The 14,953-nt window shown below is 34.2% G+C and overlaps 1 pseudogene; it reads left to right on the top strand.

Moving 5' to 3' along the window:
- Positions 1-8,761: 8,761 nt before the first annotated feature.
- Positions 8,762-11,534, top strand: LOC149216623 (uncharacterized; annotated as a pseudogene).
- Positions 11,535-14,953: the final 3,419 nt, after the last annotated feature.

The raw sequence follows: 14,953 nt of genomic DNA, 5'->3' as shown, positions 1-14,953 counted from the left end.
TACATAGTAGCAGGAGGAATCAGTGGAATTGATGCAGTCAGAGATCAAAGTGACAGAGGCTAGAGCAATCAGATACTGAAGAATGCAGAGAAGGATTGAAACTAGTGCAGAAAGGTTGAGTCAGTAGGAGCGCAGAGTTTTCAGTTGACAGAGGCAATAGCAGTCAAAGACTTTGATGATAGATGCATCATTATGATTCATGTTGGATGTTCTTTTTTTGTTTTTGTTTTGGAGTTGCTGGAGCAAAAACACTAGAGAGAAGTGTTGCATGTAGAACATTTGAAAGGTTCAGGATCGGGATCGAGTTGAATTCCTTTCTTGTTGAGAGGGAGTGTTGAGAATAGCAACAAGAAATGCTAAAAATAGCATTTAGAATATTCCAATTTTAATTTGTCCTTGAATTAAAATTGAAAATTAAAATTCGAATTTAGTCTCACCAGCTGCTTGAAAAATAATTAATTAATTCATCTTGAGTTAATTAGTTGGAGAAATTCAAGCTAGAAGTCTTTGTGAAGTCATGCAACAGTTATCCCTTAAATTAAGGAGATTATCCCTTAATTAAGGAGATAAGGATGAGTTGTATTTGAGTTGTAATTAGTTAGCTCAATTAACTGAGTTAAATCTAGTTAAATTAGTTCCAAACAGTTTGAGGAACTAATTGTGAGTTCAGTCAGTTAATGCATGCATGCATCAAACTAGTGTACTCCAGATAACTGAAGATTCTCTCATAAATAACTCATGCATGTCTATTCAGAGAAAGACCCAGTTGAGATTAAAGACAAGGACATTGTACTATCAGTTGCATGAGTTTTCCTATAAAGGAAACTCATCCATGCAGAAGGAACAAGGTTCCTTGAGGATTGTGCAGTTTTATAGGGTGTGAGATCAGTGTGAGTGATCAGTGTTACACTTGGTAACAGTAGGATCACCCAGGAGAAACTGTGCAAGGAAATAGGAGGCTTGGAGGGTAGAGGAGAAGGTTTGTGAGAAGCCTTGTTTGCCTGTGAGAATCCAGGAGGATTGTACTGAGAGCTGGCTAGCTGTGAGAGCTAAAGCTTTGTGTAATATTGATGTATTTCCACCTTGTATGATAATACAGATAGTGGGGTTTTGAGCTGAGGCTTTCCCCAGAGTATTATTCTGTGTTTCATGTGCATTGATTATGCTTCTCTGTTATATGTGTTCTCCTTGATCTTGCTCAAATCTATTAAGCTTCCGCAACTTTGATTGTAGAAATAGATTAAAGTATTTTGCTTTAGTTATATTGCATAATCAGGTTAATATACAGTCAGAATTTCTACAGATTGGGTGAAAGGTTATACTTCCTTGTACACCTCTTTATTGGATCAAAGGATGATTAAAATTATGGAGCTTATTAGAATCTTTAGGGTCATATCATTTGATCACATTCACAGGGAATCAAATTCAAAGGTTGACAAATTATCGAAAAGGGGAGTGGGCCAACACCTCCTTTTGCAACATGACATGACCATCTATATATGTTGCAACAACCTTTCCAACTTATTTAGTTGGTTGCACATATATTTCACATTTCTTCTTCGGCTTGCAAAGTGGTAGTGCTAAGGAGATGGTATGAACTTTGATCAGAGAATGTTCACTTAGTACCACTACCAAATTTCCTTCATGCAACTTGCATGATGATAAATGGATGACATTTGAATGTTACAAATGTGTAAGTAGCCCACATTCAACTTTGGTGTCTTCATTGTCCTTAGTAACAGTGACAAGTTTGAATATTTCCTTTATTTATCATTGCAAACACATAATTCTTTGTTGTCCCAAACATAGTTAATATTGTTGGTGTATGATCTCTTAATTGTGGAATGGTCTCTTGATGATGATAACGAACTCTCAATCTCCAATGCTCATGAATATGATGAATGAATGATCTAATGCCTTACTTGTATGGACAATTTATGATTCATTTTCTATTTTTATTGTGTCATTGTATATATGCTTCACTAGCATCTCATGCTATATGGTTAATTGAGCAAGCTTTATCTTTCATTTTTCAAGTATAATTTGGTTGCATGAATAAGCATAGTTGTGTAATTAAAATCATTCAAAATTTGTTAATAATTCATGGTTTGTTTGACTATTCGCACACTTATCCCTGACCTTTTACTTTGAGAGTGAGTAGTGTCAAATCACTAGTATTCATTAAGGAACTTCCTTTCATTACTCAATGACCTAACTTAGCTCGATATTTAAGGATTCCCCCCTAGATAAGGATATCCTTCTTGTAGTCTAAAGAGTGAGAGAAGGCCACCAAGATGACATTGGGTGGCTTGCTTGATTATAATTATATTTACAATTGTTTTTTGTTTAATAATTATAATTATAATTAATAATTCAATCATATTACTCCTAATTTACCAAGTGTCAGAGGCATAAAATGTCTTCATATACAAACCTTTTTTAAAGTGAAAAGAGATTTGATCCCCTCCGCCCTTGGTAAATCCAAAATTAAGATCTAAAATTAAGATATATCCAAGCTAGTTTTATATAAATTTATGTAATTGAAAGTAAAGAATTATTATTTTAATGAAAAGTTACTTTCAAAAATATTTGTAATTTCCTCAATTTTAAAATATAGCCAGCCTAGTTCCATCTTAACTCTGGATCTATCAAGCAATGAGAGGGATCACATATCTTTAGGTGCAAACCTCTTTTTTGAGTGCAAAACTTGAGGAAAGGTTTGTACCTCAAGAGATTTGATCCCTCTCGGTGCTTGATAGATCCAGAGTTAAGATGGATCTAGGTTGGTTTCAGTCATGTGCGGCCAAAGAAAATCTAACGAACATATGATTAATTTTATCAATAATATGTAAATTAATCTAATATTAATATAATCATTTTAAATATGCTAATATGTCTCAGATTAATCTGTATATTTTAATTTTAAATTTGCTTAGTTGCCTTAGTTTGTTGTGATGATAATAACTTTAATGATGACAAATGATGAAATATAAATTTTGAATGTAAAGGTACAATGTAATAGTGTTGAATGATAGAAAAAGTGAATAATAAGAATATAGTCAATTACAAATAGTATTCATTGTGGTTAATCTAAAACTATTTTCTTCTACTATTCTTATTGTCACCCTTTTTACTTTTGTCATCTTTTCATATTGATTGTCATATTTTCATATTGATTATATGAAAAGGAAAGGTTAAACCATAAACCATAAACCATTTAAATCTTTAGCTCAATCTATTGTAGTAAACAACATTCCTTGTCTCTCCTTCTCTCCAATATTAATAGGTTGAATTACTATAACACAAAAATCAATGTACATTTTCAATAATGTTTTATGCTTACACTGAAATCAATGCACAATGTTAATCCAATCACTTTAAAATTAATGTACCATCATACATCCAATTACATCAAGACAAAAGTCAACATTTACACTGAAATTAATGAATCTAATGCAAGCAATTAAATAAGATTAGAAAACAACATTTACACTAAAATCACTGCATCTAATGAAAACAATCAAATAAGATTATAAATCAACATTTACATTCAAATAAATTCATCTAGTGCATGTAAGAAAATTGGATTATAAACCAACATGTACATTGAAATTAATGGACCTAGTGCAAGTAAGCAAATAGGATTATAAAGAAACGTCTACACTGAAATCAATGCATCTAGTGCAAGCAATCAAATAAGAATAGAAATCACCATCTACATTGAAATCAATGCATTTAGTGCAAGCAATCAAATACGATTAGAAATCACCATCTACATTGAAATCAATGCATCTAGTCCAAGCAATCAAACATTATTAGAAATCAATATCTACATTGAAATCAATGCATCTAGTGCAAGCAATCAAATAGGAATAGAAATCACCATCTACATTGAAATCAATGAATTTAGTGCAAGCAATCAAATAGGATTAGAAGTCAGCTACATTGAAATTAATGCATCTAGTGAAAGCAATCAAATATCATTAGAAATCAACATCTACACTAAAATCAATGCATCTAGTGCAAGAAATCAAATTGGATTAGAAATCACCGTCTACATTGAAATCAATGTATCTAGTGCAAGAAATATTCTTCCCTCTCCCCCCCATATATATCTATATCTCCCTCCATCTCTCCTTATTTTCCACTCTATCTCAACCCCCAAAACACACGTGCTATTTCACTTCATATCTATCAATCTCTTTGTCCCTCCCTTCCTCTCTCCATCTCTCTCTTCTTTCCTCTCTTCACTTTCCATCTATATCTCTATCTCCATTTGCCTCTTTACATCACCGCCAAAACATACAATCTATTTCTTCAATCTATCTAGCTATCCCTCCCTCCTCCTCCTCCTCCTCCTCTTTCTCTCTCTCTTCCCCTTCTCTCCCTCTCCCTCGCTTCTATCTCTCTTCCCTACTTCTTTCCTCTCTCCCTCTCTCTCCCTCTCCCTCCATCCTCTTTATCACTCTCTCTCTCTCTCTCTCTCTCCACCTTTATCTCTATATTTATTTCTTCTTACCTCTCTCTCTCTCTCCCCCTCCAACTCCATCTCTCATTCCCTCCCTCACTCCACTCTCTCACATCCTCTCTCTCTTACTTCCTCTCTTTCTTTCTCTCTCTCCCTCCCTCTCTCTTACTCTTCAGCCTCCAACTCTGTTACTATATCCCTCCCTCTCTCCTTCTCTCCCCCATTCTCTCCATTTATCCTTCTTTGTCTTTATCTCAACCCCAAACATACACAATCTCTCTCCATCTCTCCATTGTTACTCGCTCTCTCTCTCCACTTCTCACTCTCTATGTATTTCTTCTTCCCTCCCTCTCTCCCCTCCAAATCCATCTCCCTATCCATCCCTCTCTCCTCCTCTCTCCCTCCCTCTCTCCTCCTCTCTCTCAAATCTTCTCTCTCGTACTTCCTCTTTCTCCCTTCTCTCCTACCCCCTCTCTCTTCCCCCATCTCTCTCTCTCTCTCTCTCTCTCTCTCTATTTTCCCTCTAATCCTCTCTCTTACCCCATCACTCTCCTTCTCTCTCTGAAGTATTATCTCTCATTCTTCCTCTCTCTCACTCTCTCTCTCTCTCTCTCTCTCTCTCCCTTCCCTCTAATCTTATCTCTTCCCCCCATCTCTCTCTCTCTCTCTCTCTCTCTCTCCCTTCCCTCCAATCTTATCTCTTCCCCCCATCTCTCTCTCTCTTTACATATGTTACTATATCCCTCCCTCTCTCCTTCTGTCTCCTTCTGTCTCCTTCTCTCCCCCTTCTCTCTATCTCTCCTTATTTATCTCTTTATCTCACCCCTAAACATACACTCTTTCTCTCCATCTCTCCCTTGTCAGTCCCTCTCTCTCTCCACTTCTCACTCTCTATGTCTTTCTTCTTCCCTCCCTCTCTCCCCCTCCAACTCCATATCTCTATCCCTCCCTCTCTCCTCCTCTCTCTCATCCTTCCTCTCTCGCCCTTTCTCTCCTACATTTATCTCTCTTCCCCCATCCCTCTCTCTCTCTCTCTACCCTCCAATCCTCTCACTATCTCCCTCCCACTCTCCTCTCTCTCCCCCCTCCATCTTTGTGTCTCCCTCTCCCTCTTTTACCCTTCTCTACCTCTCTCTCTTTTTATTCCTCCTCTCCCCTCTCCTTCAGTTTATCTCCATCTCTCCCTTGTCACTCCCCCTATCTCTCCACCTCTATAACTTTATGTCTTTGTTCTTACCTCCCATATATATAGAGTTAATATATATCATGATATATTAATATATATTATAATATAACAAATTTAATATTGGATTAAAACAAAGTTATTATATTTAATAATATCAATATTATGATATATTAATATGAATATTAGATTTAATAATAATAATAATAATAATAATAATAATAATAATAATAATCTTTTAATATTAATATTATGGTTAATAGTATTTTTTGCATGGTATTAATAATAATTTGGCCCATGGTATTTTGCCCATAGGCTTCACCTAAATAAAACCTATTTTTTGAGTGTTAGTAAGTGTAAAGAGGTTTATGGAGCAAATATAAAAAGAGGTTTTATTTATTTACCATACCTCTTATTTATTTTTATTTTTTTTATTTATCATATTTCTTTTATTTACAATGGTATTTGGCCCATAGGCTTGGTATATAATTAGATGTTGATTTCTAATCTTGTTTGATATGTTTTTATTTATTTACCATACATCTTTATACCTCTTTTATATTTATTTATTTATCATACCTCTTTTATAAATATGGTAATTGGCCCATGGTATTAATAATTATGTGTCCCCCAGGATCCACCTAAATAAAACCTATTTTTTGAGTTTTCATAAATATAAAGAGGTTAATGGAGTAAAGATAAAAATAGGTTTTATTTATTTACCATACCTCTAGTTTATTTAAAAAAAATTATTTACCATACCTTTGGAGTAAATATAAAAAAAAGTCTTATTTATTTACCATACTTCTAGTTTATTTATATTTTTATTTATTTACCATAGCTCTTTTTTTTTTACTATTAGTAAACCTCTTTATATTTTAAATTTATGTTGTGTTTATACATAATAATAATTAGATTGATTTCTAAATAGGGCCGACATTAGATTAACAATGTTAAATGTTAAATATTACATTTACATTTACATTTAAGTTTACATGTTTATGTTTTTATGCTAGATCTACCCCATGGGTACAATAATTATTTTGTTTTTAATATGGAATTACAAATAACTTTGAAAAATACATATAACTAACCAAAAACAATTTTATGTTAATTAAAATAAAATAAATTTCAATTAATTGAAAGTTAAAATAATATTATTTGAATGAAAAGTTACTTTCTATTTTCAAAGAGAGTAAAGAGATTTGTAATTATTTTATTTAAACTTTGAATTACAAATAATTTAATAATTTAATAATTTAAACTGCCCTAAATATGGGGTTTTGGGTGATTTTCCCTAAAGCGTAGGGGTTATAGATCATCTTGCCTTGATAATTGGCAATGTAAAGACATTGTTTTACATTTGGCACTCTTTCTACCAGGGTAACACCTATCCAAATTTATGGGAAGATATTTTAATGGATCCATGTGTTTGGTGCCCCTGAAAACCAACATCTCAACCATCAGAGTGATTTCAGATTCTATGGGCATTGAACTAGTGATAGCTAGTTGGGAACTAGAGAAAGAGATGCAGTGCGCTGCTGAAACCTGGAAAAAAACTAATAGGTTTTTATATTTGAAGTTCCTTGTAATGGAAACCTAGTGGGTGCTTCAAATGTTGGTTACATGTTGGATGCCGAGGTTTCTTCGAAAGTGGGTCTTTGACAAAGTTGAGGAAACCTTCGGATGGATGTCGAGGTTTCTTCAAAAGTGGGTCTTTGACAAAGTTGAGGAAACCTTCGGATGGATGCCCAGGTTTCTTCGAAAGTGGGTCTTTGACAAAGTTGAGGAAACCTTCAGATCTGATGCTCAATTAATCTCACATTGTTGTTGAGCTAAATCAAATATTCAACTTGCAGAATGATTCATCCAATCTTTACACACTATGGCAAAGGTCAACTATCTTGCTTCTTGCTTCTTGGCCGATCTAGATACTTTGCTAGATCTGGTGAGTAACTCTTAACAAAGCGTGAAAAAACATTTCGTAATTAATTTTAGATTTTTTGAAGTATTTCCATATTATTTTTATTTTTATTAGATTACGTGTGTCATCTATATCTGGAAGATGACAGTGGATGGTTCCAAACTTAGATTTGACATTTTTTAATTATTTAAATCATATTTATTTGATTTTTTTGGAGCTTCTCTACATTATTTATTTCTCTTGGGAGATCAGATCTTCCATATATGTCTTCAAAACTTCAACCCAGAAAACCATTATCCTTTTTCTCTTAAATGTTTTATTTTTTTTGGTTGAATTCAAATTGAAGATATTGGTAGACATGGTTCTGAATGCAACTTTAGCAGCCATGGCCAAACACGCAGGAAAGCATGACTGGCTTAAAGGTTTTTTCAGGTTGCTTCTTCGGTGGTAAATCCCATAACAATTCAAGAATTTTTAAAAATAATATTTGAACATTTTAAATGTAATCCCTACATTGATCGCAAAGGAAATCCAGTAAAATTGTTGAAGCAATTGACTGTGTTAATACTATGGAGAATTATGGGCAGGCTCTTCGAAATTTTGATGAATATAAGTGGAATTTGAAAAGTTAAAAATTTACTCATGTAAATTTTACTTTTACTTTGCATATAATTTCTGCATATAATCTTTGTTCAAGGAGTAGATTCATTATTTAATCTAAAGAATTATTGATTTACCATAATTATAAAAAAAAAAAAAAAAAATACATAAAATGAATCATTGCAAACTGATAGTCATATTGCAGATAACGGGGTTATCAAGATCATCTACAAAATATATGTTACAACAATTGAAGCACCTAGAAAAGATCTACGAGCCATATGCATTCTACGAAGGAAGGTGAATTATGTGCAATGGAGATGAAATACAAATTTATTGGTGCTGTATTGTTTTAAACATTTTGATTGGTAATCAAGAAGCATACATTAATAATTTTTTTAATATATTTGTGTAGATTCGATACAATTCTGAAAAATTGTTTCAAGAGCTCTCTGAAGATGAATGAGACAATTTCGGATTTGATGTGAAGATGAACGAGACAGTTTCAGATTTGATGTTAAGATTATCAAGTGGAAAAATTACATCAGAAATATTCATATTCCTTGACTTGGTGAATATATCTTAAATGGGTGAATATGTATCAGTGGATCACAATGGTTGTAATGGCCATGAAGACATCAATTTTCACTTCACTGGGTTCACTATTTTTGGGAGAGTGATGGGGGTTGTTGGAGTAGAAAGTTGTCCAGATATAAATGGAGGTCGTGCCAATGTGAATGTTGAACTCATTTCCACCAACAATGATCTCATTAATGATGTGTTTACGTCAATTTTCACTTCACTGGGTTCACTATTTTTGGGAGAGTGATGGGGGCTGTTGGAGTAGAAAGTTGTCTAGATATAAATGGAGGTCGTGCCAATGTGAACGTTGAACTCATTTCCACCAGCAATGATCTCATTAATGATGTGTTTACGTCGCAGGGAGGTAGTTACACGTTTACAAATATTACTCCAAGGAAATATAGGTTGGTTTCTTCCCATCATGAATACATAAACTTCATCAATCCTCGAGCAGTATACAAATATCAGGTCATATCAAATCCCACTACATTTTTTTTCAAAAAGGAAAGGCCATGATATTTTTCTCTCTTTTCCTTTGTTTGATATGTAGAATAAGTTTGGATATTCCTTAAGGATGAGTGTCCAGAGGACACAGTAGCCCTCCATGAAATCAAATGTGAAGAAGTGGAAAGAGCGGGCTCTGTGAGCCAATTGTTAAACAGAGAAAGAAGATACAAGGTCATACCTAATGTTGATGCTAGCTAGGATGGCGCTACACATGAGGTACAATGATTGAGGTTTATAAAGTATATTTTCTATAATACTCTCTTTCAAATACGTGATTCTCATGTTTTCTTAACAATTTTCCAAAGAGGCTCTCGAGAGATGGAGTTGGGCTTTGGAAATCTGGTAGTAGATGACATCTTTTATGTCCCAAGTTATGATATGGGTGGCTTATTTTTTTCTCAAGGTAACCCTATTTTAGGTGTTCATGTATACCTTTATTCAAATGATTTCCATAAGGTGAAGTGCCCTCAAAGAAGCTCCTTGGCCAAATCAAGCGCTTTGTCATGCAATATCTGATGCATATGGGAAATTTGCTTTTAATTTTATTCCATGTGGAAAATAAAGGTTGTTTCCATTCTACAAGGGTGAGAATAAAATATTTGATGTTTCACTTCCATCTATAGAGGTTCTTGTTGAGCACAGTCATGTTAATATATCTCAGCCATTTCAGGTCACAAGTTTCTCAGTTGGAGGACTTGTGGTGACTTCTGAAGGAGTCTATTTTGAAGGTGTTAAGATATTAGTTGATGGACGAGAAAGAGCTACAATAGATGTCTAGGGATATTACAAACTTGATCATGCAACATCAACACGCTACACAATCAAGGCTGAGAAGGATCACTTCGAGTTTAGCAATTTCGAGAATTTCATGGTTGTGCCAAACATGGCTTCAATCCTAAAGATAGAAGAAACACATTATAATATTTGTGGTTCCCTAAAATTAGTGACAAATGGCTATTATGGCAAGCGTCAAGTTGGCTTGACACATGGGCCAGAAAATGTTAAGCCTCAACTAAAGAGGATTGATGACATGGGAAACTTCTGCTTCGAGGTTCAACCATGTTAATATCAAATATCCCCACTGACCACAATAGCAAAATGTGATTTTGGTCTTCAATTTTCACCATCACATATTGATGTGATAGTAACTAGACCAATGTTTGGCATTGAATTTATAAAGGCCCTTGTTGATATCTGTGGATCAGTGATATGCAAGGAAGGATGTGACTCCTCAGTTTCTATATCACTTACTTCTCTAGTTGTTGAAATCTAGGTTCAGAGAAGCTTAACTCTTTAAGTTTAACAAATGAGAGCAGTGACTTCATATTTGAGAAAGTCCTACCTGGTGCATTGCGTCTTGAGGTAAAACATGGACCTTCATATGATTTGTTAGATTGGGATGATGACTGGTGTTGGGAGAGAAAGGTTATTGATGTCAATGTTGGTGTTTCTAATCATTCAGAGATAGTGTTTATCCAAAAAGGCTATTGGTTGTGTATTATGTCTACTCATCCTCTGGCTTCTTACATCGTACATCCAAACAAAGAACCAATGAATTTGTTGATTGAGAAAGGATGGTAGAAAATTTTCTTAGAAGCTTCTCATGTGCACATGCTTCATTTCTTGAACTCGTGCATTTTCTTTGGAATGTCTTCATTAGAATTCAATGTATTGAACCATAAGCCTATATATTTGACTGGTGAAAAATATCTACTGAGTGGTGAAATACATGTTGATTCAAGTTCTTATCCCAAAGCAAATGAGTTGTCTCGAAGCATTATTGTAGACATATGGCAAAAGGAGGGTGCATTTATAGATATGATCAATAATGTCAAACTTATTTCAAGTGATAATGGACCAAGAAACATTGTTGTATATAAGTACATTCACTGGGCCAATCTTGAAGATGAAATGGTCTTTGTTCTGAGAGATAAAAGGAATGCTAGTGAGAAAAATAGTTTTGAAAAGGTCTTGTTTTATCCAAGAAGTCGGCACGTTGTTGTTAAAACTGATGGGTGCCAACCTGATATTCCTTCTTTTGTGGGGTACCTAGGAAAGTACATTAAGGGTCAGTTCTGCCATCAATACCAGGTGTTGACATTAAAATAATTGCTCAAAATGACAGTAGCAATGGTCTTCTAAAAAAGGGTGACTTGGTTCTTCAAACTTCGACAGGATCAGATGGTCTATTTTTGGGTGGTCCTTTGTATGATGATACTGAGTACTATGTTGAAGCTTCCAAGGGATATCATTTAAAATCACTTGCATAGGACCCCTTTTGAAGCTTAGCTATATGCTCATCCAATTTGATCGGATGCCCCACTCGACTAGCCAAACCATAAAGAATATTTGATTGTCAGTATTCGACCTTCTGTGCACTCCTTGCATTTGTGGTCCTCAGTAGAGGAATCATTGAATTTGCGTCAAACAACCGCTAGATATGGACAAAACCTCTTCAATCGCATTGCTTCAAACTACAACCATGTAAGTCTGGATTTTACTATTACTTTCAATGCTTTACAATGAAACCAGTGTAAATGCATGTTGTATGTGGATAAAATATAAACCATTGTAAATGTAGGTTGTCTTGTATGTGTATGCAGGGGCATACATGATAAAATATTTGAGAGTGAATGGGATACTATTTCAAGAGCTTTCATGCTCTATCTTGAGACTCAATATGCAATGTGGAAGTAATTTGACCATGCTGGAAATGGACTCATATCCTGATAATGCATACAATTTATTTGTGGACATATTGATTGAGATGATGGGGAGATTTAAATCATTAAAGGCATTGGTCATATGTGTTGTTCCTTTGCTTAACGAAATATGTGTCTTCTCAATTTGTTGTTCAAGAGGCTTCCTAATCTCCAATGTTTGTTAATGGGTGACAACTTTATCTTGGTAAAAACAGAATTTATGCTTTTCTTTTACATGTGCAACAAACAACATGTTTCAATGTTTAATAATGTTTTCATTTGCTACTTAGTTGTCAAGTATAGCATAATTTTTTTTTTATACAAAGCATATATTGATGTAGCTTAGGTTGACTATTATGTTTTGGTTCATTATTAAGTCTTGTTTACAGATTCAGTATATCCAATAGATATGAAACAAAACTAAGTAACGACTTTGTTTCATATCTATTCCTTAATGAAAATCTACACTACCTAAATTAAAAAAGTTAACCTACTATAAGATGTGAAAATACCATAAAATTCTTCCATGGTTTTTTTTCCATGATGTTCATAATGAATATTTATGTCTTTTACCTCGTAAATGAGTGCAGAGTTGGCTTATTCTAGTTTTGAAGTGCAATGAAGGAACTTTCAAAATATCCCATACCTTGACGTCTCAGATCCCAACTCTCTCATCTCTGTATATACAGGTTTATGTAGACATAACTAAATTTCATGATAGGGAAATCAGTGTATTAGGGTGCTTTCTTCAGAGCACCCTTGCTCTAGAGATGATATAACATCATTTAATTGATGACTTGAATTATGACGATCCATGATATGTAAAGCTTTTGGAGGAAGTGATGTATTTGAATAGAGTTTCAAAGCAAGCAAGGATGTTGGTATGAGAATCTTCTTTTCAAATACATGCTTCAAAATCTTTAAACCGTTGACCAATAAAAAGCTTTCGGGCTTCATTTTCTTTTATTTTTTTCTTTACAGAAGGGTATGACCAATGCAGGTTGTATGTGGATACGAGGATGAATTCTACTGTGGATACGAGGATGTGAACACCAGTGGAATGACCTACTTAGTCTTGGGCAACATTGAGTATGGAAGTGAATGGCAGTCTCATGGAGTGGGTATGTGACATTTTGCCCCATTTTCATTTTGTTTATCATTCGTTGTTTGCACTAGTTCTAATAGTCAGTTTTAATTATTTATCTTTTTGTCATTTATATCATTAACATTCCATGTTTCCCAGGCAAGGTAACATCTTCAGTTACTTTAGATGAGCAACCTGTAGGATTAGGATGTTCCCAATGAGTTTTGAACATTTGTCCAATATGTCTTGTCAATTTTGGATTGTCATTGTGGGTTATTGCTTTAATTGTTATCCAGTTTGACATTTGATTGACAATGAAATTCCATGCTTTTATAAATTATTTGTATGTTAATTTTTAAAAGTATTTAAGAAATTTGTCTTCAGTAGCCACACTTCAAACAATGGATTTCACACTACTAGGTTTAAGGTTTGGGTTATATATTTGGTTAAAATTTCCCAAGATTTATATCATATCTCAAGTGTCAGGTTTGGGTTATTTATTTGGTCAAAATTCCCCAAGATTTATATCATATCTCAGCCTTTTGAAATTCATGCATTCATGCCATTCGAATGTAACACATCACGACAAGGATGAGCCCTATTAAGCTCACCAACTCTGTTACTATGCTTCATGAATCATAATTCAAATGGACTCTGAATTTGGTTCTTTTCCTTGACTAAATAGTATTAAGCAAAATCCTCTCATTCAAACTCAACCCCAAGTCATACTCAAAATTTTGACATGTGAATAACATTGGCTCGACAACAAGTTTGACACCCAAGTCCTTGCAAGTCAGACAAGATTGTCCATTTTTAAAAGAAATTGATCATATCCTTAAATTTTTAGCCCTTGGACTCCTTCATTAAAGAAAAGATCATTCTATGATCTTGATAATTGGTCTATCAAAACGTGGATGGGGCGAAATATGAGTTAAGGAGTAGATAAAGAAATTTTCCTTGACATTGCCTAGAATATTTTGAACTTTTGGGGGCACATCACGTGACTCTACCATCACGACACCAACATTTTTTGGTAAAGTTCCACTGCAAGAGGCATCCACTGATTCACATTCCACAACCCGTGACTATAAAGATGATTCTTCCTGAACATTTTTCCTAGATGATGATAATGATATATAGTCCTTATCATTATAAAGTATGGATTTTCTTTCTTCACCTGTGCTCCACCTTCCCCCTCCCAATTGTATATAAGCATTAGTTTCTCTTGCATGCTTCCCTCTGATTGAAGTTATACCCATACCTAAAATCCTTGTCTTGATCTTGGTTCTTATGCTTCTCTTCTTCTTCTAAGCTAAGCAATCGGAAAAACATTACCTCCCTACCATCACAAATAGATAAACCATTTTTCCTACACTATCTTTCAAGCTCCACAAGAGGAATACTAAAAAATTCTTGAGTTGTTGCTCCCTCTCCAATCACCATAGCAACATATTGATTTGGACCAGATCCATCTTTTATGCCTGTAAGATTGGATTCAGAACTATCAAGGTCCTTCAATGGTGGGGCATATCCACATATTGAATGAAAGGGAGGGACACCTAAATTTCCAAACTGAAGAAAGGTAGCTCTCCGTCCATTCACATAAGCATATGAAAGGAGAAACCAGTCTGACCAAACTTGGAGAACTTTCATCACTCTCTCCTGCAAGGATGCCATAATATAAATGTAAAAAAATTCACAAAAAGATCCACATAGTCATTACACTAAAAATGATACTTTTTGTACGAGTAAAAATTACCAACAGCCTTGCTAATTCATGACCAATAAGGGGCTTGATCTTAATACATGATCTATTTGCATCATTACTATCCTCAACATATTCTATTATTTAGAGTGAGATTTCGTGAATTGGCAGGCGTGTTTTTCCACATTTATGTTTTTA

The sequence above is a fragment of the Pinus tabuliformis genome, chromosome 1_1 (genome assembly GCF_031772625.1).
Source record: "Pinus tabuliformis cultivar Carrire ecotype Pingquan chromosome 1_1, CPIR1, whole genome shotgun sequence".
NCBI classification, from domain to species: Eukaryota; Viridiplantae; Streptophyta; class Pinopsida; order Pinales; family Pinaceae; genus Pinus; species Pinus tabuliformis.
This window is presented reverse-complemented; position numbering and strand designations above follow the sequence as displayed.